The following is a 26,961-nucleotide window of genomic DNA, read 5'->3' on the forward strand; positions in this document are numbered from 1 at the left end:
AGAAGTGAAATGTGCAAACTCAACGAAAAAAGGGAGACAAATCTGTAAGAGCTCTTTTTTTTTCTTTTGTATTTTGCCGAGCTGTTTTCCTTTACTTTTAAACAGAGCAGTTAAGACATGGCTGGAGGGTAGGAATGGTTTTCCACTCATTTTATACCAGTGTCCTATTCTTTCCCCATTTCCATCTTGGACCCAGCTCTACAGTTCTTACTGTACCTGCAGCCTAGTATGTATCAGCTCTGCAGCACCCTGCTAAGGACCATCTGAGGGATGGCTCAGAACACACATAAGCACACGGGGTTTAGTCCTTCTACACCTAAACAGCCTCCCAGAACTGTGGTTCATATATAGGACTCATTTCCCCCACACCTAGGGAGATTTCCTTGCCCAGGCCCTACGCCTCCACCACACAAGCCCAAATGCAGTGAAGAGACCTGTGGGTCTGGATAGGGACCAGGACATCTTTCAGTGTTCACAACTACCCTTAAAAGAATTTTCAAGTCGAATCTGTAGGGTCAGATGATGAGCTCCTTTTCTGTGTTGGCAAAGAAGCTGCCACAGCTTCCAGACCTGTTGAACCCACGGGAGTTGTTTGTTCCAGGCTGCTCCCTAATGTAATGAAGACACAGGGTAATCCACAGGCTGTCCCTAGGCTGTCAGAATAGGGGCACCTTTATCACAGGAACTGTGTGGGTTCCTCTTCACTCCTGTGTTACCTTCAACCTGTGCTGTTACATATCCATGGAGTTACACAGGAGCAACTCCAGATTGGGATCAGATTTGTAACTGGTTTCAAGTCATCTGATATTCAGATGAAATTAGCAGAGCTCTGTGCATTTGGCACACTATGAAACAAGGCTTTTGGACTGCACTCTCTCAAAATGCCTCTTCCCTGGGAAAGGAGCAGAATATTGACAATTGCACATGCTGGAGCACCAAAGGCCTTCAGAAAGTTCTTATCATAAAGTTTGTCATGTATAGGCAAAAGAAAAAAGACAAAATGCTTCACAGAAATCAGGCCTGAAGGAATATTGCTCAACTTGGTATTCACAGCAAAGTAGGTGTGCAAAATGGGATTGAAAAACAGCTGAAGTAGCTAGGAGCTAGGCTGACTTGTACAATATAGTGTGGTATATCAGCTGAATTTGGATCCCTCCATAGTACGCCTTCATAGATGACAATGATTTAACATCTGCTTACATCTCACTGCATTCCTGCAGAGGCTGCAAATCATTTATTCGCTTCCTCACTCTGGGATTCTTCCTAATCCACCATCCTGGCATGGAAATGGGATTTCAAAGTTCAAGGTGCTTAACACAAGCAGAAGCAATTTTGGCTTCCTACTTGGCTAAACACAGCTTGTAGCTCACTGGGCCAACAGTTTGCCTCTTCATGACTACATGGTAGAGGATGCAAAGAGACACATAGGCTTTGTAGAATACAAAGATCATAGCAATCATGTTTCCTCAGCACTCTGGATGCTTTTCACCCATAACCTTGAGATATCTGTTAGGCCTCCAGGTGTTATGAAAAGGAGCACTCAGACAGCTGCAGTCAGGGCAGAGCATGGAGTTGGAATACATATAAAGAGACTCAGGGCCATCACATCATCTTGGGCAACTTTTATATGAGCAGTGTTTCAAAACAATATACAAAACTAGATGACAGTCTCCCAGAGTGTGTGATCAGGCAGTATAAAAAGAATAGCCCATGGATCTCAGGAGCCTGTCTGAAGCAATGAGCAAGAGCAGGGAGAATTCAGGTGTGTAAGAGGTAGGCAGGTCATGGAAAAATGCTCATTTCTAGTGTTCTCTGACCTTTCTAGCAATGTGATAAAATGGGCATTGGTGTAATCTAGCTCTAAAATTCATATTTGCCTGTTCTCTGAAGAACACAGGGAGGAGTGGTAGTAGGTCAATGCTCTTCGCAGTCAGCTCGCTGTGTCTCCTGATACTGAAACAGAGAGATGTCCTTCAGAGAGATGTCCCTTGTTCAGTCTGGTCTCTAAGCCAACAGAGGTGGTGATTTGCATACAGAGAAGACCAAGAAAAACAGGAAAGATGGGAGGGAGGGATACAGACTAAGATTAAGAAACAACCAAGTAGTTTAATGTGAAAATCCTGCCACAAATGAGAAAAAGAGAGAAAGGAAACTATAAACCTTGCTTGTGCCCCACCTGCTTCCCAACATAACAGCCTGGCTGAACTGTTATGCAGAGTACAACCATGGACACTTAGTTTACGGCCTTAAAAAAAAAAAAAAAAAAAAAAAAAAAAAAAAAAACAGAAAGATCTAGAATAAATCAAAACATGAAGTGACTGTATAGTAAAACACTGGGTTTTCTCTACAAGCAGGGAAGCTTAGGTAAGAAGCATAAATTCCCTGAGGCATCTATAGCCCTCCTCTGAGTGCCAAGTGCTTCCTTTTCACTCTGTTCCCAAGAGTTCCCACTAATTTGGCACTCAGAAACAAGCCAGGAATTTCTGTGTGGTTTGGGTCCTTGTTGCATGAGCTTCTTGCTTCAAAACTCATTGTCAGAAAGCTTTCTCCTGAAATCCATCCTCACATTCCTTTTCCCTAACTGCCTGCTGTCCTCCTGTGCTGCACACTTCCTTTGGATGAGGGGAACCTAAGCTGTGTGTGCCCACCTACCATGTTAGCTTTCCCTTAAAGCTGGAATCATCATTCTCACCAAGTAATACGGGCATGGGGAGCTTGGGATAATGGCAAAGAGAGCTGAGGTGTTCATGGCACAGCAGTGAGCTGTACCACTGGGAATCACACAGTACTGGAGGGCCCTAATGAAATACATTGGCACCAGTATAAACCATTGTCTCTCTGATTACAAAATGGCTGTGTTGAAATGACTACCAGGCCCTGCTAAAACACCAAGCTCTTATATACCACTTGTCAGCCATCGTTTTCAAAGCACTTTCAGAGGGTGGGAAATGATTTATGCAAGGTCACTGAATAGAAGTAAAATTAAACCCCTCTGTGCCTGAGTCATCTGCCAGCATCCTAACCACTGAGATACTCCAGGAAACCCTGGTGTCTTTGTCCTATTAGCCATCTACGGGGCAGGGTATAGCAGCAGCAGCAACAGCTATACAGCTGGGATTTGCTTAGACAGAGTTATCAGGACAGTTTTAAGTGGGGCAGTGCTGAAGCACCACGTGTGTGAAATCTCTTTGCAAAGGCATCAGAGTAATGCAAGTCATGGCATATATTTTTCTCAAGAATCTATGGGACAAAGGTGACCAGGAAGTCCACACAAATATCACATTTACATTTAAAGTCATCAAAGCAGGAAACAAACAATCCGTGGAATAGAAGAAAACACTGTAGACTCTACAGTCCCGAGTGGTTAATGATCTCTCCATGACCTTTCAGTTTTGCACCTCATCTTTTATTTAAACTATCTATTTAGAGCCGCAGGGCTGGGTATGAAGCACATGCCTGGATCCCTTTTCTTACAGTGTTTCAAGATTAAAGTGTGAGGTTTTGTTAAGGAAGTTAGAGGGAGTGGAGCCTGATGTTTGTCTCTAAGCAGTTTTACAGAGCTAAGCAGGGAGTCTGCCCAGCGAGGCGTGAAGGAGACTGGGGGAGAAGACTCCAGGCTTTGGCTCGCCCAGTAGCATCAGATTAGCCACCTCATCACTCAGCTTTCAGTACTTTGCTAAAGTGGGAAAATGGTTACCTCAGCTCCCTGCACTGTCAATAAAAAGAAGTAATAACTCTGAATTATTGCCTAAATTCAGGGTCTATTATGAGCAGGGCAACATGGCCTGTGGGGACACCTGCTAGCTAAAGGTGGGTGCCTGGCCTTGTTCCCTCTGTGTCTAAGGTCACCCCTCTCTAATCCCTCCATTTTTCTGGCAAGATTGGGAACCTTACAATAACTCTTATGATGTCAAAAAAAGTATTCCTGTAGAGGAATTTGTGAAGGATAGATTTGACAAGGATTTTAAAAACCAGACCCCAAACTTTGAGTCCATGTGCACAGTTTTCAGAAGTGGGAGCACCGGAAAACTGCCTTTAATCTGCAGGCTATTTGCACACCATGTCACGTGGAAGGAGCCAGGAACCCAGGCTGAGGACATCACTTTGAGCGTCTCCTTGAAAAAAGGCTTGGCCCAGCATCCTAGCACGCTCAGCTCCCACTGCACAGCCGGCGCTGAAGTGCTGTGTGTCACTCCCTCTGTTTGCTGGAGCCATGAACTCATCCCATTCAGTCTTCTGGGAACTGTTTTGCCATTAAAAATGTAAATAATAGTAGCTAAAAAACTAACTCATAAAAAGCTTTGAAGTTTGCTTACAAACAAAATACCTTCATAAACTCTCCCAATCCTGTTTGTGCTAAAATATTGACTTTTCAGGGAGGTAAATATTTCTCCATTGCTCATTGCATAGAAACTTATTCCTGCTGTTTATTCGTATGCCAAGGCCAGTAAGTACTGCTGCAGTGTATATAATCCTGGTTTACAGGCTGCTGTACAGTTCCCAGCCTGTCCCCCAGGAAACTGGCCAGTGGAAATACTTTCATTAACTTCATGGAGAGCCAGGTTTTATTTGCCAGCTTGCAGTGCTACTCTGTACCTTAAAGTGTGCTTAAGAGGCTATTGTGGTCTTTAGAAAGACTCCTATTGCAAGCAGGTTGTTGATCTCTCCTTTGTCCTGTGGCTGGTCTACAGTGCCTTGCACATGCCCCTCTACAAAGTTTGAATCATTTGTTTTTCTGGGGTAACTATCAATTGCAGGTGATATTTGTGGCTGAGTCACTTCTAGCAAGGGCAATAGGCAATACCTGTTTTGTGTACGTGTAAGCCATATCCCTTCTTGGGGCTGTGCCATTTGACTACAGCCGGTGATAATTCTGCCCATCCTGCTCTCCCTTACATCTCATTTAGGTTTTATTTTGCATGTTCTATTTGCAGAACAAGGGAGTTCTCTCATTCTGTTATTTATTTATTTATTTATTTATTCCTGTGATTGTATCTCAGAGTAACCTGACAAACACTGGACAAGCTCATGTAAAGTGCACCTATCTATGCAGAGGAGTAACTACTATCTACCCTAGGAGACAAGAAAATATTTCCCTGGAAACAAGAAAAATAAACCAATCTATTCTATTTCCCTAACAAAGTCACCTCCATATCCTCCAAAACACCCCATTCATTTCCAGCCTCCCAAACATGCTCCCAGGAAAAGAAGAAAGGAAAAGTACCACCACAGCGCTGAATTCAATCAATTGTGGAGCATGGGGAAGATGGACCAAACCTGTCCCTCTGCAGTGAACATCCACAACTCAGACAGAAGATCAGCGGAGGCTGAGATCACAACCTCATTACAAGAATGAGGAAAAGCTCCTGCAGCAGAGAAGCTTGTGTATCTGTTTGAGGCACACAGGGAAGAGAGCTACACAGCCACATAACTGCTAACTTCACATGACAGAAGGCACGTGCCTACTGTGTGCAGGCTTAGCAGCATGGAAGTATGGCTAGATCTTCCTTGGCCAAGCCCTTCCTCTTCCCTATCCTGCCTTCAGCACATCTGCAGCTGGAGAAAGGGGGAAGAACAACCTTAAGAAATGGTATGCCTTACCTTATATTCCAGATCAGTAGTGGAGGTATGGCTTGAATCAGCCTTCTGGCTGCCATGGTAATGTTCTACACACAAAGATTTACTTGTCTTGCTTTTTTTTCCTTCTTCTTTTTACCTGTTCTCAGTTACTCATCCCTTCTCCAATCCCCATCCTCACCATTTTCACAGTCATTTTACCATCTCTTACAGCTCCAGAAGTTTCTGATAATTCTCTTTACCTAGTCCAGCAAGAGGACTTGGGAAAGGTGAGTCAGATGGCCTGTAGTGAACTAGTCTCTTTTAATACAGACACCTGCCCAGTCCTGCCTGATCTCCTGACATACAGCAACAAATCCAGAGGTAGCTCTTGTCTTGATGCAGTAGCAGAGGTGGTGCAGGCAGATGGGACGAAAATAAGGAGATCCATACTTTAATCCTCTATTTTTTCAGACCACAGTCAGGAAACAAATCCCCTGAAGATCCTACATGGCAATTTCCACTTCCCCACAGAGTGACACACCCTTATATAGCAATAGACCTCATGGTCACCAACATGGAAGGACTGGTCTGGGATGTGAAGGTCAGGAGAAGTCTTGGCTTTCTTGACCATGAGATGGTGGAGTGCAGGATCAGGAAATGTGGGAGCAAAGGAAAAAACAGGATCACAACCTGGACTTCAGGGTATATCACCATCAGAAAGAAGACTAGGGAAAATATGTACCCAAAGCTGAATGGGTTAGGGGACCTGGTGAAAAGGACATGGAAAAGGCCAAGGTCCTTGATGTCTTCTTCACCTCAGTCTTTACTGGTCAGTTTGATTTAAGATTGCCTACAACCAAGAATCCCACAGCTCTGAGACTGGAGGGAAAGTCTGGAGCACAGAAGGTTTACTGGGGTAAGGTCCAGGTTAGGGAATTTAAACAAAATGAACATATGCAAGTTCATGGGCCTGATGGGATACACCCTTTTGTACCGAGGGAGCTGGCCAATGTCAGTGTCATCTCACTCTAGATTACATCTGAAAGGTTGTGGCAGTTGTGGAGGTTCCTTAGGACTGCAAGATAGTAAGTGTTAATGCTATCTTCAGGAAGGGCAAGAAGGAGGAACCGGGAGATAACAGACTACTGAGATTCACCTCAGTCCCTGGTAAACTGACGGAGCAAACGGTCTCAGAAACCATTTCCAAATATTTAAATGGAAAGAAGGTAACTGAGTAGACAGCATGGATTTATGAAGGGAAAAATGTATTAACCAACAAAACAGCTTTCGACAATAAGATGACTGGCTTTGTGGATGAAGGGAGAGCAGTGGATGTTGTTTATCTTGACTTTAGAAAGACTCTCAACATTGTCTCCCACAATATCCTCACAGACAAACTGATGAAATACAGACCAGATAACTGAATAATGAGGTGAACTGAAAACTGACTGAGTTGCCAGGCTTAAAGGACTGTGATCAGTAGCACAAACCCAGCTCGAGGGCAGTCACTAGTGGTGCACCACAGTATTTGATACTGGGGTCAATACTCTAAGATTTTCATTGATGACCCAGATGATGGAAAACATCATTGCAAGTTGGTCCTTCCCATCTGTTCAGCCTTGGTGAAGCACATCTGCTGGGTGCATTTGCCATACCAGAATGAATCCATTGAAAGGCCACAAAGATAATTGAGGGACTGGAGCATTTGTTATATAAGAAAAGACTGAGAGAACTGAGACTGTTCAGCCTGGAGAAGAGAGGCTCAGGGACATCTTATCCCTGTTAATAAACACCTGGTGGGGGGCCTTCAGAAGACGGAGCCAGACTCTTCTCAGTGGCACAAAGGGATAGGACAAGATGCGAAGGGGAAAAGAAATGAAATACGGGAAATTCCATTTAAACTTACAAACAAACAAACAAACAAAACCTTTGTAAATCATGATTTGTCAAATCCTGGAAGAGATTTCCCAGAGAGCTTGTAGAGTCTCCATCCCTGCAGATACTCAAAACTCGGCTGGATGGGGTCCTAAGCAACCTTATCTAGGTGCTTCCACTTTGAGCAGCCAGTTGGGCTGGGCCATCACAAGAGGTCCCTTCCAGACTCAGCCATGTGATACTCTGATTCTGGATTGCCTAAAGCATGGTGTCCCACACCCCAAGAAAACTGGTAGGATCTCTAAAGATGATCCTTCTTATTTCACAACAATAGCCTTCTTTTAAAAGAATAAGCCGTACCTGTGTAATTCCTGACGCATTTGTGCATCTTGTCTTGCAAGCTCTACCGTAACAATTGATTCTAGTGTTTCACTGTCTTTCATCATTAGATTTTTTTTCCCAGTGACTAATCTGAATCTTTCCTGATGAAATTTAAGCCACCGTTTTTGTTTTCCATAGTGCATCCTACATTTCCAAAAGGTTAAATAGTCCTTCTGTGTTTGCAGAATGCTGTTGTGTTCCCTGTCAATCTTCTCTTTAAGCTGACTGCAATTTCTTCAGTCTCAGCATGACAAAGTAATTCTTTTCAGATGGCTGATCTTTTCTATTTCCTCCTTCTGGGCTCTTCCCGGTTGGCCCATATCTTTACTGAAGTGCCCCAGACTCAATATAATACCACAGCCAAGGCCTCACTAACGATAAGTGGAGCAGAAGGATGACTTCACCCATCTTGCAAGCTACATTCCTTTTACCAGAACCTAATACAATGTTTGCTTCTTTTGCAATCCAATGACACATCTGATTCATGTTCAGCATGTGATCTACTATAACCCTAGAGTCTTCTCAAAAGAGAAAAGAAGGTTAAAAAATTGTTCCATGTCCAAAATTGGTCTTGTTACTCTATTTCTGCTCACGTGTAGCATTTTGCACCTGCACCACTAAACTCTTCCTTTTTAATTTCATTTCTGTAATTTGTCCCAAACATTTTGAATTCTGACCACAGCCTCCAGAATATGTGCAGCTTTGTCATTACCCAAATCATTATAGAAGAGTATGACCCAGGGCAGACCCTTTCAGAACTCCACTGGCTACAGTTTTTCATACTGATAGTGATTAATTCATGGTTAAACTAATAGAATATTTTCCAAGGACAAGCTAGGAAACAAGCTAGCTACAACATCAGTAATTTATTCTAGAGTATATTTGCTTGTCATATGGGACTATGTCAAGACAAAAGTTGAGATGGAATCTCTCCCTATTCCCTAAACCTTTTACCCTACTATAAAAGGAAAGACCGATTTTACATGAGTTGCTTTAACAACTCCATGTTGACTGCTGTCCATCTCCTGTGCTTGCAGATGGTTTGTTTGATATTTGTTCCAGAGTTCTTTCAGGATTTGGAAAGTGGTCATGATTCCATCTCTTCCTTCTCCACACCTATATTCCTTATTTTAAACATTTATCTGATGTTAATGTTGCCAAAAGGATGGCTATTTCATGAGAGAGACTAGAGAGAAAAAAGATGTGTAAAAGATGCAGATGGATCAAAGCTTCAGATCAGAACCTCAGCACTGACCAGGTTTCTGGGACTCTTGTCCCAGGTCCAAGTCTCTGATGCATGAGTTATCCCTTCCTGTTTTGATTATGACAGAGGGCATTGACCTACTAATGTATGGGTAAATTTGAATAACACCTTCAAAATGCCTACCTTTAAATGTCAGCACTTGGGGAATAATGTCTGACTAGCAGAAATTGATGGCTCCTGTGCCAAAACATGGAAAGACTGAGAATTTTAATATGCAGGTGTCTAGATTTCCAGTCCTGGAGAGTAATTGGCTTCAGAGTAATATATCTATATCCTGGCATTTTGTTATGAACTTTCTCCTGATTATTGCTCTGCTTTTGCTTTTTTTTTTTTTTTTTTTTTTTTGCTTTTTTTTTTGCTTTTTTCTTTTTCTTTTTGAGGTAAACTGGTACATTTTATCATGGGTCTCGTTTATCAGATGTAGTTTTAAAAGCAAATCGTGCATGCTCTTGCAGAGTACATGTACTTCCAGGCCAGACTGCCTTGAGCAGTCAAATCAAATCAAATCGCTCCAGGCTATGTGCTGTGAAGGATCTAATCAGTCTCAGAAAAGGGCAAAATCTCCCACTAAACCTTTCCCCTCTCTCACCTTTCCCCTGACTGGCAGGTTTTCCCTCCAGTATTACACTTGCTGGCTCCCTGACAGGCTTTATTTTCCAGCAGCCCGACTGTCACCAGCCCCTGTTTTCCCAGAGATAACATTTCTGTACGTCAATGCCCACTATCTAGCTGTGTCACATTTAGCTTTAATCCTTTCTTAGACTTTTTTGTGAGGCCTTTGCAGTCGGTACCTGTTGCAATGGGGGTCTTGTAACATTTGCTTGCAAACTTAGTTAGGCAACCTGATAGTGTTTGATGGAAGTATCTTGAGTAAACAGCTTGTTATGTACATGGCCACTTGCTCAAGAGGTTGAACGTTGCATTACTCATTTACACATGGGATGTTTTGAAAATAAAACCCAAAACACTGCCTTCTTATCAGATAGTGTTTAACTCATTCATGTTTGCGAAGGATGATTCTGGAATTCCCTTTCTATAGTTCCTTTCCTCTTATGACTGTTTATAAAAGGTGACCGAGCTTATGACTACCTCAGGGAGGTAGCTGTAATTAATCAAAGCACAATTTAGGTATTTACATCCCGCCTATCTGAAATCTCTCTCTAGTTTCAATTGAATGAGGCTTTCCTTTCCACTTCCTAGCCTAAATTGTTGCTCTGGAATGTTAAATATTTGCCTCAGATCACTCCAAAGCTGGCTGTACTTCAGCAGGAGATAAAGTGACCTCTGGGAACTATTTGTGACATTTTCAAGAGGTTTTGAGATCCTACAAGGAGGGAGGAAAGGCTCCATATACAGAATAAGATTTTGTGCATGATTAATCAGCATTATATTCATTTTGCAAACAGATAAACTGAATCAGAAAGCCCTCAACCTTGTCTGCCCACTTAAGACAGAGCCAACTGCAACTGAAGAACACTTTCAAGAATTTGACACTAACACCTTGGTTCCCAATAAAAGGGGTCAAAAGCCCAACTAGAGTGTCTGCAGCTACATGCAGGGTCATGAGTCTGACAGAAACTCACTGTAATCCAGGATTTATCCCAGTCCTGGGGCTATGCTGAATGACCAACACGGCAGGAAAGAGTTTGAGGAATGTGGTCTCCAAGTAATCAGACTGATGAAGGGAAAACATGCTAAATCACATCCAGTTCCATTTAAAATCTCCCTTGCTATTAACTTAATGTAGGTTAAAGAACATTAGGTAATTTAATAAGCTGAAGAAATATGAAAGAAAAAAAAAAAAAGTATTTTGCTTAGAGAAAGAAATCCTATTATGATTCTTAATGAAAAATGTAAGGTTTTATTTTGTTTGTTTGTTTTGTTGTGTTTTGTTTTAAGAGAGCTAATGAACGCTATCTAAATAATCACTTTAATTCACCTGCTTCCATGATCCTAGTGCTATGGACCAGGTCTCCAGCAGCCAGAACTGATGATGCTCCAATAGCTGCAGGACTTCTTTTTTGACCATTCGTGTTCTTTTTCTCTTCTGGAATCTCAAGGATTCCACTTTCTAGCTTGGCAGTTTTCTCTGAAGAAAAATGTTGAGCCTGTTTTCTTTACTTTCACATCCATCTGGCCAGCCACAATAAGCCACAAATTTCAAAAACTGCCATAAAGATAAAACAAACAAACAAAAAGCCCCAACCCAAACCACCATGGAAATAGCCAAGTCAACTGCTCCTATTGAATTCTACCAGCCTTACATAGACCCCTGGGGCCAGGTTTTCAAGTGCTTATTACACTCAATTACTGCTTCTGTTTTAAAAGAGGGTGCGTATTGGGTGCTGGGCACCCACCCTCTTTTAAAGATCTGGCTTTCAAAATTAATCCAAGCAACAATTGTGCAATCCTAATTACCTGTTTATACACACTTAACTAAGTGGTCCAACCAAAGGCTATGTCTGTACAGTAAAATAAATGTGCTTGGGACCATTTCTGGCCCTGAGGCCAGATGGCATGGAGCACCATGTCCGTACAGTTAAATTCCCTTATCCATCAAAACAAGGGAGCCATATCCAACCTGCCCACTGTAAACTGAACAGCCTGTGTTGACTCCCAAACAAAAAAGCCTGGGAATTGTTTGGAAGCCTAGTAGTCAACACTGGCCAGAACTGCACAATGGAACATTTTAACTACTAAATAGCATGGATGATTGTGTATAGGGCCCAGGAATGCATGCTGCTTAATATACTAATATGGACATTGCCTGAGAGTCAGTTATGACCTGAAATCTTTCTGTTATATGTTATGTTTTGTTTTGTTTTTAATCCAGAACAAAAATAAATGTCTCACTGTAAAACCAGTGAAAGGTCTCTATGCCTCTCTATGGATCTCATTCACTTTTGGCTCAGCTGCTAGAAAATATATATTTATAGGCATGTTGTTAGTATTTACGTTGCAGTATCACCAAGGCATGCCAGTCAAGGACAGGCATCCCTTGCAGATGCAAAACAAGATGTGTCTGCTTCAAAGGGTTTGGGAGATAAGCGTTCTAGCAACTCCAGCATCATCAGCATCTACAGGACTGACTGCTTTGGCTGCTGCAGATAGATGGGAGCTCTCTCTGCCCATGCTAATCCCAGGATTGGCCGTGTGGGAAGCGTGGTGTTGAGAGATTCATTCAGGCTGGCCGGGAGCCAGGTGGAGTCCAGATGCAGTCTAGACAAATCAGCCCATAGCTGCCAAGAGCTGGGGCTTGGGAGCTCATGGACAACATCATGTAAATACAGCCTGAATTCTTCAACCTGGAGACAGCCAGATCTTTGCCGCACCTCGTTCCACACAATGGATGTGCCCTCCCTCTATGCCGGTGTCCTCCGAGCATGCAGCCCCCAGCCAGAACTACTGGGACATGTCCATGTTGGAGCAGCACAGGTGTTTCTGTTTTGGAGTTTGCCAGAGCTCAACACAGGCTGCACGACTCACCCGTGGAGCTCCCCCAGCTATTTCTGTGCCATGGGAAGCCCTGTGTGTCTGACCACCACATGAAAACGTGTGTCTGGGAGAGCCTGTGGTTAACACCAGCTGAATTAGTAAGTGAAAAGCATTCAGCAGCACAAACTTAAACTAATCTTGAAGCTGTCAGCATCAGCCAGGTTGAGTTGTCCTTGATCCATGAGTGAATCAGCATGATATTTTGCCATAGGCATCAGAATTATTTTTTATATTGCAAAACATATTTCATACAAAAAATAAGAGAAAGTCTTTGCCCTTTATCATACCCTTTGAAAATTATTGAAATTTTTCACGGTGATGAAAAAAAGCAGCACCAAGCAATCTGGAAAGATTGTACAGCCTGGTCGTAGCAAAAACAGAGCCTCCTGCTCCAGCATGGTCACTGCTCGACACCACAGCCATAGCCGGTGCTCATCTATTCGTGGTCTCACAAGGTGCTTGTTACATCCCCTGCATTTATTCATAGGTTATGCCCGTGCAAAACGTCTGATCTCAGCTGAGGAGCCCACATCCCCCTAAGCCCCCTCCTGTGTCTGTGGTGCTGTGACTGTCAGCTCTGGGGCAGTTCGTCCCCCAGCCTCCCCGCAAGCCTCTGCATCCCACTGCTTTTTCAAAGGAAAAGATGCTTCATCTCTCCTGAGCTCAGCACTGAGCCTCTTGATGTCCTCCTCTACTGCGAAGGCATTTTTGGGAGGTCTGAACCCAGGTGAGGACTGCCAGCTCTGCCCCCTTGGCACAGCTGCATCGTCACCTCCAAGGTTTCTGCAGCTGCTGGGCATCATATGCTTGGTAACATCAGCTGGTGAACCCAGGGTTACAGCATCTGAGAAGGACAGATTTTGAGTTTGCTCATGATTCCTTCTAATTCCAGTGCTTCCAAAGTCACTCAGAGTAATTAGGGTTATTTGGAAATAGGGAAGTGTCCTACCAGGTGGGGTGTCAATGTACCAGGTGAAAACAGAAAAGCCACTGTTCCAGGACTCTCCCAGCACTCCAGTGCTCTTGAAACTTTGGTTTAGCTTTTCCTAGAGGAAATAAATGGGAGTGAGGGCTCCCTGCGTGCTCTCACAGGGTACGATCTCCATCAGGAGGTAGCACCAACAGACACACTTTGATCCCATTGAAATTATAGTTTCAGCTACAATGCAGTATCGATGGCTGTAGTGTGATGCTTCCAGGAAGGGGAGATTCCCCCTGAAATATGTACATGAGCTTAAGTAGGAGGATTTGCTATCTTTCTGTGAACTGCAGTACGTCAGCGTGCACCCAACAGCAGCACTGCGAAGCCAGCAGAGAGGTGACCCCTGGCTCATCTCAGCCAAGAACTGTGAGCCTATCCCCTTCATAGGAAGAAATTACGTAGTTTCTGGGAAAATGGGTAACCTCTGCCATGTCCAGGGGCAGGAGGCCTCTGAAACTACTCAGATCCACCAGGATGGGGTTTCCTGGCTGTCCCAGGGGTGTAAGAGCGGTGGCGGCCCCAGCACCTCCACATCAGGAAAAGCAGCGCACGCTGGTGGCATCAAGGTGGCATCTGCAGCTTCATCCCAGCACAGGCAGGTAAAGGAGGGGGGTCTCCATCCCTGTCCCAAAGAAGCAAGTCCTGGCTATTCTTTTCCATCGTGCATCGGTGCTTTTATCTGCAGGCTGGCTGGCACTGTGGGTGATTTTGAGATAACCGGGAACAAGACGGCTTTCCTCACGCACGGGTGTGGTGAATGAACACACGGGGTATTGGGACACCTCCACAAGTGCCCTGGTCCTTGGCATGGGCCTGGCAAGGCCTTCTTGCCCTGCCCACCCCACCTGGGTGTCTCCACAGAGGCATCTCCGCTGACCAGAGGAAGTGTCACCTTGCATCACGATGCTGCAGCTACACCCAGCCCCTGGGGGTCTCCGGGAGGATCTCCCAGCCTGGCCACGTCTTTGGTTGTTACCCTGCCTGTGCTCTTGGCATTCGATGATGGGATCATGCTGAGGCCTCCAAAAAAGAGCCAGTTAACACAAGATGGCTGAGGATTTAATCCTGTCAAGGTGGACTGTGCTGGGACGGCAGGAGATAGCTGTGCGATGTGTCACACAGCTGGAGGGCTTAGACTTTCCGTAGATGTTCCCAGGCAATTGGGTGCAATTACAGCTCGGAAAGGGATGTTCCTTCCAAAAACAAGCTCCAGAACACATGGTTTCAGCTCTGCAGCCAGGCAGGGTGTCCCAGCTGCGCTGCCCACTCCATGCCACAATGGGCACTCAGTTTCAGCTCCCTGCCCTAAGGACCCTGTTCCAAGAGGGGACTTCTGTCCATCCACACCCTGCTGCTGCTCCTGCCACCGTCCCCAGGAGGTCACAGCAGTGGGGTGACCGTCCCAGCCTCGGGGCACCTGCCTCCTGTAGGGGTGGGAAATGGCCACAGAGGCCAGCCCTTCCTGGAGCATCCCCAGTGCCTCGCTTTTTGCCCTGTGTTTTGTTCATTAATCACAGCGTTCTATTTTTTTTTCATGAAAGGAAGGCCAGAACGGGTCCAGCTGTCGGTTATTCCTGGTCTCTGTGCTGTTGATCGTAGGGGAGATGTCATAGCTGGCAGCTGTCCCGCATCAAGCAGGAGCGCTGCAGAGGAAATGAAATTAATCTTGCCCGTTTCCAAAAGATAATAAAACATTTGCAAACTAGTTGCTTTACCTCATTTTACTCTTCCTTTTCTTGTAAAGACCATTTTGACTTCACCTTCAGGATGAGGCTCTACCAGCAGCCCCAGCTGCTGCTGAAGGGGTCCTGGCAACTCCAGGACACCAGGTTTTGGCTCTGCCAGCTCTGGAAGAAAATGTGAATGCACATAATAAAGTTTTCCTTACTTGGCTCGTTCCTACATCTGTGTTCAACTCTAAGGTACCATGAATACTGAATAGTGAAGTTGTCGGGAGACACAGCAAAATGAAGTTGTAAATTGCAAGGAAACACTGGGCGAGCATACAGGAACATGCTTCTTCAGTCTTCCATCAAAGTGGAGTGCTGCTCGGTAATGGTTTTAGTTTCTTTCTTTGTTTGTTTTATGAGGTGCCGCTCCAGTTACGTGATGGTGGGAGCTGATGCTTCTGCTGGGAAGGGAGGAAAGAGCCAGTGCCGGCCAGCGGGAGGAGTTCTGGGCTCTGCTGATGTCAATGGCTGCTCCCTGCATGGAAAAGATGCAACATGTGTAAGATACGTGAGTCAGCCTGGGTCAGGCCCTGAGCCAGCGACTGCTGAGCTCTCTTCCCAGCTCCGCTACTGCTTTGCTTGATGGCCTTGGTGGGTTCGTCAGGCCAGAAATACAGTGCTGCGTGTGCAGCCTGCCCCGTGAGACAACAGCTGGTTTCTCATCGTCCATTATTTCTCACAGCTTCCTGAAATGTCAGCCCGTCTCTGTTACCTCCCTGCTTTTCCACCTGGTTAATGGAGGTAATTGTGCAGATGCATCCCAGCGCTATGCAAACAGACAGGACAGGCCTTGCCAAGGCACATGTGCAACGCTGGGCTCTCAAACCCTTCAGTGTGGGATGGAGACGTGTGAGCTGCTCCGACTGCAGCAACAGAAACCCTGAGCTCCATGTGGCTCACTTAATCCCGCCCAACATCCCTGTTTCCCTGTCAGTAACTACATTTTCATGTCTGTCACCCAGCCAACTTTTAATCCAGGTGGTGTGTGCCCTATTCATCCTGTACAATGTGAGCTCATTAATCAAGCTGTCAAGTGGTGGAGAAAGCCAAGAGCACCGTGTCAACCAGATCTCTAATCTTGTCTGAAAAAAAAAAAAAAAAAAAAAAAAAAAAAGACAACAGGTTTCTTTGACAAGACTTACCTTCCACGAAACACTGCTGATTCGCACTGGTTTTATTTTTAGCCTCCATTTCCTTGCTGTCGGAGGCCTGAAGTAACTTTTGGTGAGTCTGTCGAGGGATGCTGTCCCACTAACCAGCCGATTGCTCCCCAGAGTGTCCCTTTGACGCTTGTGCAGTCCCAGAGCTGCCCTGGCAGCCTCCCATGCCTTTGGAATTTCCCCAGCTTTGTAAACATAAAACTTCACCAAGCATTTCAGCTGGCTCCTTTAAGACGCAGAGATAGCTGGGCCAGATGATGTGAAAAATGTTTAATTTTAGCAGATGCTGCCTCACATCCTCCTTTGTTCCAGATGGTAAATGCTCTGCTCCATCCGCAACATCATATGGGATGAATATCCTGCTCCTTTCCAAAGGCAGAGCAGAAATAGCTATTAAACTTTTCTGCCTTTTTTTTGCACCACTGTTTATGATTTTACCATCTGCATTCAGCAATGGGTCTATACTGCCATGGGGATGGTTTGGGAGAGGAGGCAGCATTGTTCCTAACAGGATTTTTGGAATGTTTTCTGCATTTCTTTAGCTCTGCTGGCTGCTGAGAGTTTATGAATCCTTTGGTTTCCTTTTATCAATCCCTTACATTGTTTTAGCTTGTAATTTATAATCATTGCCATTCTATTTCCTCTTTTTTTAATTTTTCCTTCTTTATACATCATTTCTTCATGTTATATTGCTCTTTCTACATCTCTTTTTAAATGGGCTGTTTCTTACCCAACAGAGCTATTTTCCATCTCCATGAGATCATGGATTTTTGAACATCCAGCAGAATATTCTTGGATAATTTCCAGTTTTCATTAACACTTCTCATTTTACATTTCTGTTTCCAGTCAACTATGCCAGCAACTGCTTTAAATATGTGCGTGCAGGCGCGCACACACACATAAACACAGCGCAACCTTGAAAACCCAGACACGAGGGGACCACAAAAGAAAAATAAATGGTCGTGTTAGCAGTAATTTGTATGAAGTGGGAACACCGAAGAACAGAACTGGCAATGCATTGACCCTGAAGCGAGGGAGTGCGTTTAGCCCACCCTCGGTATGGTGAGCAGGCCTTCAGTCATGTCATTACTAAAAAAAGTCGGTGATCTTTGCCTCCAGGACGGTGCTCTCTGCTGCTCCGCAGAGGTCTCGGTTCCATCAGTCACAGTGAAGTAATGTGATGTACCAGCCTGTGTCTCCAAGAAGTGACGAAGTTTGTCAGCGTGTGCTCGGGCTTCTGACAATGATACATGTTCTGCAGGTCTGCTGACTTCAGCAAGGGCACCAGCATCACTTGGATTCTCTCCTGCAGAAGCTACAGCGAGAAGTTTGACCACAAGGTCACAAGGGCTTAGCTTGCCTCCTGGCTACTAAAGTTACACTGGCAGAGACCCAATCTCCAGCGCAATCTCTTCCTCTCCTACCAGGCCATACATTTGTCTATGGCTTAGCTGTTCCACCACCACCACAAGCTTTACCCAATCCTCCACCTCCAAGATACCATCTTCCTGGACGAGCCCAGGTGGCTGAAGCAGCCAAAGCCATTGATGAAGCGTAGATTGTCCAGCACCACAGAGAAGGAGATCCTCCTCCCCACGCAGGGCACCAATAACCTTCCCCACGTGGGTTTTAGGTTCGACCTCGTGTGCTTTTCTGGACATAGAGATGTTTAAGTGTTTATGACCACAGATATATGTGCGTGCACTACATGCATAGGCTGATAATTAGTGCTCTCATCTACTTGCACGAGATAAATCTAATTTGATTATGATCTGCGGTACAAAAGCTACTTCTACTTTTCAGATGGAGTGATTAGTCCTTCCATTTCTGTCTGGAGGAGGCTCTCTTTTGAGTTACCCAGGGCTGTATGAAGCTTGAGAAATAAGCCCCTGTTGTGTTTTTTTCTTTTAACTCCAGGGAGCTGCAGTTGGCTGGACGAAGGGACGAAATGATTTGAATTCAGTGTGCTGAATTAAAATCCTGGTGGGGTTTCCCCCTCTGAGCTATGAAGAGGTGACTAGAGGACTGAACGCCCTGTCCCCTTGTGCAGCTAGGTGGTCTTTTCACAGCCGCCCATCAGTATCTCATTTCCAGTTTTATTAAGTAGAACTTCACTCCATAAATCACATCTCATTACTTGCAGCACCAGAAGGAAGACATTTCCTGCTGGTACTGGGCACTAATGCTGTGCAGGCTTTCAGGGCTTGGCAGCACTACAGTCCTGGTGCAGAAGCACGGAGATCCCAGGTTTTCCAGGGGCTCTCTCCTCACCTCTACAACCCACCTTATCAGAAAGCACGAGCTGGTTGTGTTTTCTGCCAGATGTGTTCAAATCAAGAAGGCAGGATGAGTTATATCAGGAGAAGAGGGCAGCAGACAGTCTCCTCTGATGTGCAGGTTATGCTCTTGTCTCATTGCCCAGGGCAGCTCGGTGCAGTCAGGGGTGAGTTTCTGTGTGCTTTTTGGGTTGAACATTTACCTGTGCCTAACATCCGTGTGACAGTAGCCGCTGTGCTCCCCAGTACAGTGTCCCAAACAGCCTGCTCAATGGTACTGTAAACAGTTGCTTTGTCTTTTCTCTTTATTAGTCCCCCAGGAGATAATATTGCCTTTGCTTTTGACCCTGTGCTCTTGCTGGTACAGCTGTCTTCCTGCCAGAGCACGTATTAGTTCCTGAGCTCAGGGTGCGCACAATGTGTTTTGTTATGTGTTGACACAGACACACACATGCTGCTTCACCCTCATGACGTGGCTCCCTCTGAGAGCTGAGAGCTCCCTTCCAAGCGGCCATGGGGGTTTCACGGGATCCAGAACATTGCAGGGTGGCTGCCTGTGTGTCAGAGGCAGTTTCAGAGAGACGGTGAGGCCAGAGCAGGAAAAGAAATAAAAGGAAAAATTAAAAATAAAAAGGTGATTTACAGGTCTAAACAAGGTGGCATCCATGATCGTGAGATTTCCCATGCCAAAGGATGGAGTTGGCACAACTAAGGTGCCCGTCCTGTGAACATGAGGGTGTCCCACTGCTCCCAGTCCTGCTCTAAGCCCCAGGTGGTGGTGGCACAGCCCCTGCGCTCCGCTACCTTCAGTTTTGTCACTCCTGCTGCAGGCAGGCCCGGGCAAGCGGCTCCTGGCACCACACCAACACTGTGCTGCAGGAGAGACTGCCACCGAGGTGCCCTCACCTTCATCTGGCTCCATGAACGGGCACACTGCCCTTCCCCACGAGGGGATGGTGAAGGCAACAGGCAGCAGGTATGGAAAGAGAAGCCCAGCGCTCGCAGGGGGCAAACGTCGGCTTCAGCCGGGGAGCCTGGCTGCATACAAAGTAGCTTAAAAGGTTATCCTAGGTAAAAGAAGGCAAACAAAGCAAACTTGTGGGCTTGTTTCCGTGGATACTTGCCTGGAAGTGGAGGCATCCTTTAGAAGTCTTCATAGCCTCAGTGCCACAGATTGTTATGAATCACTTGGGACAAATATATCCTCAAAGCAACAATGACTTTTTAGTCCATTGTAAGTAGCTCATGTGTTGATGTTTTAGAGAATAACATTGCTTAATGTGTTTATACTTTCTGCAGGATGACGCAACCACGTCTCTGTATAAGGTAACCAGCTCTTGTGGAAAGACCCAGATGGCAGGTACGGCGCTAGCAGCACAACGATCCAAAGCATCCTGTTGTCCTCTGTGCAGGGCTTCCCTGGTGGCTCTTCGGCCGTGTACTCATGTACTCTCCTCCCTGGTACTTTCTTTACCCCAGCAGAAATGCACAAGGCACCCGTTTATAGCCCGTTCCAATTTTGCCTGCCTTAGGGGCAAAACTTTTTTTTTCAGAACCTCCAAAAAATGTAGTAAACTCCCTTATGTGTGTTTATGTAGCCTTTCATCAAAGACTATAGAAAGAGGCCATGTGGTCTTGTGGCTAGATCAAAGCTAGAAAGCTCCTGAGATCTAATCTGGGCTGAGCCAATGACTCACTGGGTGGTTTTGGCAAATCACATGATCCCACTTTGCTTAAGCCTCTCCAGCTGAAAAAAAGCAAGCAAGAAAGCCGTGCTGAGTCCAACCTGAGCTTTCCAGCACGGATGTATTTACAGGAAAGAACCTAAACTGATCTACCGCACGTTTGGGCTAGGGTTAATGCTCTGTAGCAAAGACGCCAGGCTCTCAGTAGTGCCTATTGACTTTGGACCTGCGGCGCCTTCCTTGCATTCGCAGTTCTCAAACAATCTCAACACAGGCTGGATTATCTCAACAAAGGGCTGCACAGACGCATGAATCCTTGGGATATCACGCTGCTTTTCCCTCTGTTCTCTAACCCAGCCTCCAGTAGCGGGTGTCTTCTGTTGCCCACCTTTCCCACCATGCTTTCCCATTGCTCCTTCTCCATGACTTGGTTGCTTGCCATTTCACCAGATTCTCTCAGGACGCAGCGTGTGAGTGCACAGGCAATTACCGTAATGCATGCATGCGGTGGCATTTTTGCTTTGCACAGGCCTGCAGCCTGTAATGCTGCTCCCAGGCTACCTCCGATGGGAAAAGCCCAGCTCGGCAGCTGCTGATCCCAATCTCCAGCTAGTATTTATCCAACAATTCCTCCTGGAGAGATTCTCCAGTGGCAAATAATTTCCCTCACGTGTTTTCCCCTTACACCTGTTTTGAGGCTGAGAACATTTAGGAAGGCAATCCTGATCCTAATCTATATTGTAATCCTTTCAGCCGAGCACGGGGAGCAGTGAGCAATCTGTTTGCCTGACAGTTGTAATATTTGGAGAATGACGGTGCGCCTGGAGTTACGCTGCTGCGCGGAGAAGGCGTTGAGTCACAGATGGGGTGGGAGGGGGGGAAGTAAAAGGCTAAAAGTAAAAGGTTTCCAACGTGAATATGAGATTTTCACTATTACTGAAACACTCTTGTTCTCTGCTTGCAGTTGCAAGCCCAGTGAGTGAGTCAAAAGGCGCTGCTTGGCTTGGTGAGGCGACCCCAATGCCAGCAGCACCAGCCCCTTTGCTACTGTCCCTGAACTCAGCAGGTCCGGAGGCAGAGCTACAAGTGCTCCTCAAGGTGAGGAGCAGTGGGAACAAAGCAGACGATGGCCTGGAAGCACAAATGATGCCCCAAAGCACTGACGGGTCCCAAGGTACACACCACCACCAGTGCTTCCAGCACCAAAAACGTGGCACATGTCCTGTTCCTCTTAAACCTCCATGGACTGGCTTTAGTGCTGAAATCACAATTTTCCCTCATTTTCACTAAGGAAAGCATGGCTGGAGAATCTGGAGGGATGTCTCATAGCTGGAAGTGATGAAAATCTGCAGCCAAATTTTGAGAACATTTTCTGGTGGAGGGCAGAAGCTCAGACTCTTAAGACTAAAACTCAAATACTGCTTTGAAACATTAAGGAAATACTCAGATTCATCTGCTGTGAAGGAAACAAATTTTTAATCAGAGCTAAGCAAAAGCACTTTTCAATGTATATTAAAACCCACTCCTGGTTAACACCCCACAAAGTGGCCGTTCTGCTGATTTTATTCTAAACCCAAAACAGTGCATGTATGTGCCCCAGGGGAAATAAAACCAGTTTTCTCCTTCCCTGAAAATACATTTGGATTTACCTCCTGGGCACAGCAGGGTTGGTACTGGCTTCTGATGCTGGGCTGCCCGGTGCAGGGTTACAAGTGAGCATCAGAGGTGAAATGAAATGTCGGCAGGCTTCGATGGTGTTGGCATCCCCTGTGCTCTATTAAGTGTATTAACAAGTAATGGCATAGTAAACTCCAAAATAGAGTGGAGTAATTAAAGCAATAAAATCTTTAAGGTTGAAATGATGCCTTTTGTTGTGGGTGGAAGGCAAGGGGAAAAACAGCTTTGCATCTGCAGCAGCCCTGTGAAGGAGACTCCTGGAAGTGGCTTGAGAAGCAGTACCCTCTCACTGCACAGCAACAAAAAGGGGCAGGGAGGGTGCAAGTTCCTGAGGTCAAGCTTAGCCCTCCACAATGTTGTAAGCACCTCCTGCTTCTTCTCATCTCCCAGTTCCCCCTCCCTGAAGCCTCACCACTACAGCTTCACCATCAGGACCCATTTGATCTGAGCAATGAGCACAATGAGCAACCCTTGAATTTTGCATGTGGCTGAATTTCATTGCAATGATTAGTTAAAAAAAAAAAAAAAAAAAAAAAAAAAGAAGAAAAAGAAAAAAAGAAGAGACCTGATGGTTGAATCTGGTGAAAGGAACTACCGTGCTTCTGTGCTAAAAGTGAGAAGAGTCAGACTTCTGCCCTGGGCTCATACAGCTCTGCCCTGGATGGAGAGCCCAGAGCGGCACTTTACTTTGCACAGAGTGCTGACGCCAACAAATACCATAATAGTGGAAGTAACTTTAACAAAACATTGCTGGCTAGCACAGCACTTCTGAACCCGAGCTGATTTTTTTTTTTTAAAGCTGTTTTGAAAGTTAATTGTTGAGCCTCACAAAAAAAAAAAAAAAAAAAAAAAAAAAAAAAAAAAAAAAAAGGAGTTGGGCAACTATTTATGCCAAGGTTAAATTGGGTCAAATCCTGAAATCCTGACTTCAGGCCAGACTCTACAGTTCCCATTGATTTACACAGGAATGTTGCATGCACTGGAGAATTTGTCCCCGGGTTGCTGCTCAGTCTCCACAGAGAGAAAACTCAGTTAGGATCTCTAGGTTTGACCCAGCAGGCAGCAAGCAGGATGGCAATGCAGCGTGCTGCTGGGCAGGGGGAGGCTGGTTTTGCTCCAGGTGACAGTGGTTGCATTACAATTTATGTCAGAGCAAAAACCCTGAATGTATCCCCAAGTGTGGCTGAATTATAGATCATGTCAGAACAAAATTTCGGCACGTACCCCAAAGATCTGGCTGGGGATGTTCTGCACATGGAACCAGATGCCCCATGCATGGGGCCTGGCTCTTCGTCTGCAGAAGACACGGCTGGGCTGCCAGGGTTTCATCGCAGCTCCCTGCTTCTCAGCAGCATCTGGTTTTAGTGAAGCCCTTCTAACTTGCACTAGTGGGGTAAGACCCACAAGGGCATTTTTTGACACTTTGCTAGCAAAGGAGGGGCAACTGGGATATGGGATGGCTCCAGAGGTATCGTGCTGCGTGGCCTGGTCACAGGGATAATCCTCAGTTGGCCCTTGAAAGGAAACTCCAGCTCCCTTAGGCTGCCCAGCACAGACACCAGAAAAGAAATGAGAAGCTTCTCTTGTGTATTTTCAGAGCGTGTATTTTCTATACCTACACACAGAGAGTCATATTTATTTATCCTTACTTTGAACTGCTGCAGCAGCCTGGATCATTAGCTGCATACTTTTTTTGTTTTGTTTGATTGCTTCCCAACTTAAACCCCTCCCTCCCTGTTTGGTTTTTAATTGAAGAATTTCTCCCTTGGCTTTTGAGGGCTGCAGACATACCTAAGGAAGGTGCATTGCTGCCGTGTCCTGCTGGGTGTCTGGCGTGATGGCCGCTGGAAAAATCTCAGGGCCGTACTGTACTTTGGCACGTGGTGAGACGAAATAATCCTGCCTGTTACAAAGTCACTCGTGCTAGTTGTTTCCAAATGAATCAATAGCCCTTTTAAAGCCACAGCTGCCAGACCGTGATCCATCTACCGCTGGCTGCAGTCATACCCAGCATTTGTTACTCCCTGCAAGTCATCCCATTGACTCTGAGAAGCGCTGTGGATGTTCAGGGCTTTGTGTTTAAGTGCCAAACCATGGACACGCTTCCACTCACGTGGTCCTGGAGCCCCATGCGGCTGTAGAGCTTTCCAAAAGGATTCGGCGTGACCTTTGCTTGAGACACGCAACAGATTCCTAGCAAAGATGAATCTCATTTCTGGAGGAATCACACATAAGGCCACGGCAGTAAATGTCCAGAAATAATCAAACACAATTATTCGCAGGGGTCAAAAGTTCTGGACACCTGTTTCCTGAGAAGGCGGCGGGGCGGCTGTCTGGTCTGTCTCAGCTGTCCCAGGGCCCGAGCCAGATTAGCACCTGGGTAAAAAGCAGCTGACGGCTGCCGAAGATAGCAAGACTGAGGCCAAGCCGATGGGAAGGAGAGCGGTGAAGATTGCATGCCTTTTCCAGGGGTCTCTGCCTGTCATGGATGTGGATCAGCACACACAGCCCTTGCTGCAGGAGGAGCTCTGGAAGATTTACGGGAGCCCTGAGCAGCTCCTCCAGCTCCAAGGCATGCAGATACCAAAAGCAGACTTTAAAATGTCTCTAAAAACCCATCCTGTAGCGTTTGCATTGAAACCCTGACAAGGTGGTGGGGCACCTGGTTAGCTCCAAACCCCTTTCTCCACACAGCAGGTGCAGGTGCCACCAGCAGTGAGGAGCTGTCACCTCTGTCAGCACCTAGCCCCAGTGCCCTGCAGCACTCTGCCTGCACTGGGTGAGGCCTCTTCCTCCCCGGCTCTGACTCATGCCCACATGCATGAGCAGGATGTGCATCACAGGCCGGCCCTGGGCCCTGGCTCGCACGCGGAGCCCCATGGGGACAGCCCTGCCCATGTCCAGCAGCCAGAGGACTCCAAGCCATCCCCAGAGCTGGACTGAAGCGAGGTGTAACTCCAGCTTTTCCCCTCTAGCACAGAAATCCTGGGTCCGGGACTGTCCAAGTATGGATCATGTCCTTCTCTAGGTGGTGCTGCCATCTGCAAGCACATCTCCACGATCACACAGGGAGCTGGTGGAAGGTTTCTGTCAAGGCCAGCGTCCCATCCTGACATGCTGAGAGCTCCCTTCACATGAAACACCAGCACAGCCCTTGCTTCATGCTGGAGAAAGGCTTCCCAGGGCCTTGGCTGTGGTTGGCATGTGGACATGAGCTGCCTGGGCCACAGCGTGGCTCGTCGAGGTGCTCCCCCTCCAGCTGAGCCACTCATCCCGCTATTCCCCATGCGTCGGGAGAAAAAGAAGAAGAGGAGATTGAGAAAAATGTTACTAAGTCAGGAAATAATTCTGGAGGAGGGGGAGCAGTTCCTCTAACCTCGTGTATGTGGAAAGAAAGCTATTTGCTGACTCGGCCTTATTTTTTAATTTATTGTTTTGCCAGCTGCTCAGATAAAAGGACAAAGCTCTGCCTGCTGTAATGAGGCAGCCGTTCAAGCATGCCTTTACAGTGCGGAGCATCTGGCCGGGACACCAGCGAAGAGCAGGGAACAGTCCAAAGGGTTCACAGGACACATCCTTTCAAATCCCTCTTTGCAGCAGCGAGGATCGGGCACTTGCTCTTTCTTCCTCCCATGAGAACTGGAAATCTCCTGGAGATCATTAACTTCAGCAGACAGGGCTCTTACATATTAAGGATCACAAGACCCGTGATGCAAAATCCCATGAGTTCGCTGATTAAGCCTTTCTGCCAGGCTCGAGTCCCCACCGCCCTGGGCTCTGCAGCCGTCTCCCACAGCAGCTGCCCCATTTCGCCTCCGGCCCCCGCAGGGAGCAAGGGCAGGACAACATCCTGCGGAAACAGGGCCAGTTGGTCTTCCACAGTGGTTCCCATCATCTTCTTGTGTTTTGGAGAATATCCTTTTTTACAAGAAAAAGCACCGAGTTCAGCTCTGGTGCTCGCTGCTGCAGGATTTTGAGACTTCAAAGTACACAGAGGGTCAAAGGAGGTTGAAAGAAAGTCTTTGGAGGATGGTTAAATACCAAGGTGGACATTGGTGGGCCACTGTGACCCTGTACAGAGAGGAACATCGCAGGAGGAGCCTAGCAGGCACCTGCCCTGCTCCCATCCACCTCTGTAGGCCTCTGCTGGTTCTTCTCCTGGGGGACGGGTAGACCTGTTGGCCTGAGCCTCAGGCAGTTTGAGCACAGGTATCAGTGTGGGGAGGAAGGGATTCACCACCATGCTGGTCAGGCAACAACTTCACACCAGGCCAGGGTGGGTTTCACCCTTCCACCTAAGCTTTGGGTGCTGTTGTCCCCCGGCTTGGTCACTAAGGCTCAGGGGTGAACTTTGTGAGCCTTACTCTGTGGCCTTTACTCACCAGGGGAAACTTACTCACACCAGGCCTCCTGCCACCATCTGCATGGTCATTGTCATCAGGTATGAGAGTCCTGAGCAATGAGGCTGCTGCCCCAAATTATTCGGTACTTTGCCCCCAGTTGACAGCACAGCAACAAGAACTCGCAGTATTTAAACCTCAGAGAGACTCTGACAAGTCGAGACTGGATGGGGATATTATCACAAGGCCCAACAATGGCTTTACACTCAATTACATTTATGGTTTCTGTGATTCATCTAAACGTTTATGGCTTTGTCACTACCTGGAAGTTAAGAAAAGAGAGAAAAAAGGAAAAGAAAGTGCCGTAGTGAACAATTTTCTGCTGCAAGACACTGGGTGACACAGTAGAAACTGAACGACTACCTTCGGCGGTGGGGAAGAGTCATTTTCTGTGGTGACCAGAGCTATATTTGATTTCTTAGGCAATGTCAGCTTTTGCATGCTACATTCTCTGGCTAATAGCCAGGGAGATGTGTA

At 46.3% G+C, this 26,961-nt stretch overlaps 1 long non-coding RNA gene across 1 annotated transcript; it reads right to left on the minus strand.

Annotated features, from left to right (window-relative positions):
- Window positions 1–9,394: 9,394 nt before the first annotated feature.
- Window positions 9,395–25,728, minus strand: LOC140001813 (uncharacterized). Its single transcript, XR_011807342.1, has 2 exons — window positions 23,876–25,728; window positions 9,395–15,761 (listed from the first exon to the last, which is right to left on the minus strand). It is a non-coding gene; the product is annotated as an uncharacterized lncRNA (long non-coding RNA).
- Window positions 25,729–26,961: the final 1,233 nt, after the last annotated feature.

This window comes from Anas platyrhynchos, chromosome 2, assembly GCF_047663525.1.
Source record: "Anas platyrhynchos isolate ZD024472 breed Pekin duck chromosome 2, IASCAAS_PekinDuck_T2T, whole genome shotgun sequence".
NCBI lineage: Eukaryota > Metazoa > Chordata > Aves > Anseriformes > Anatidae > Anas > Anas platyrhynchos.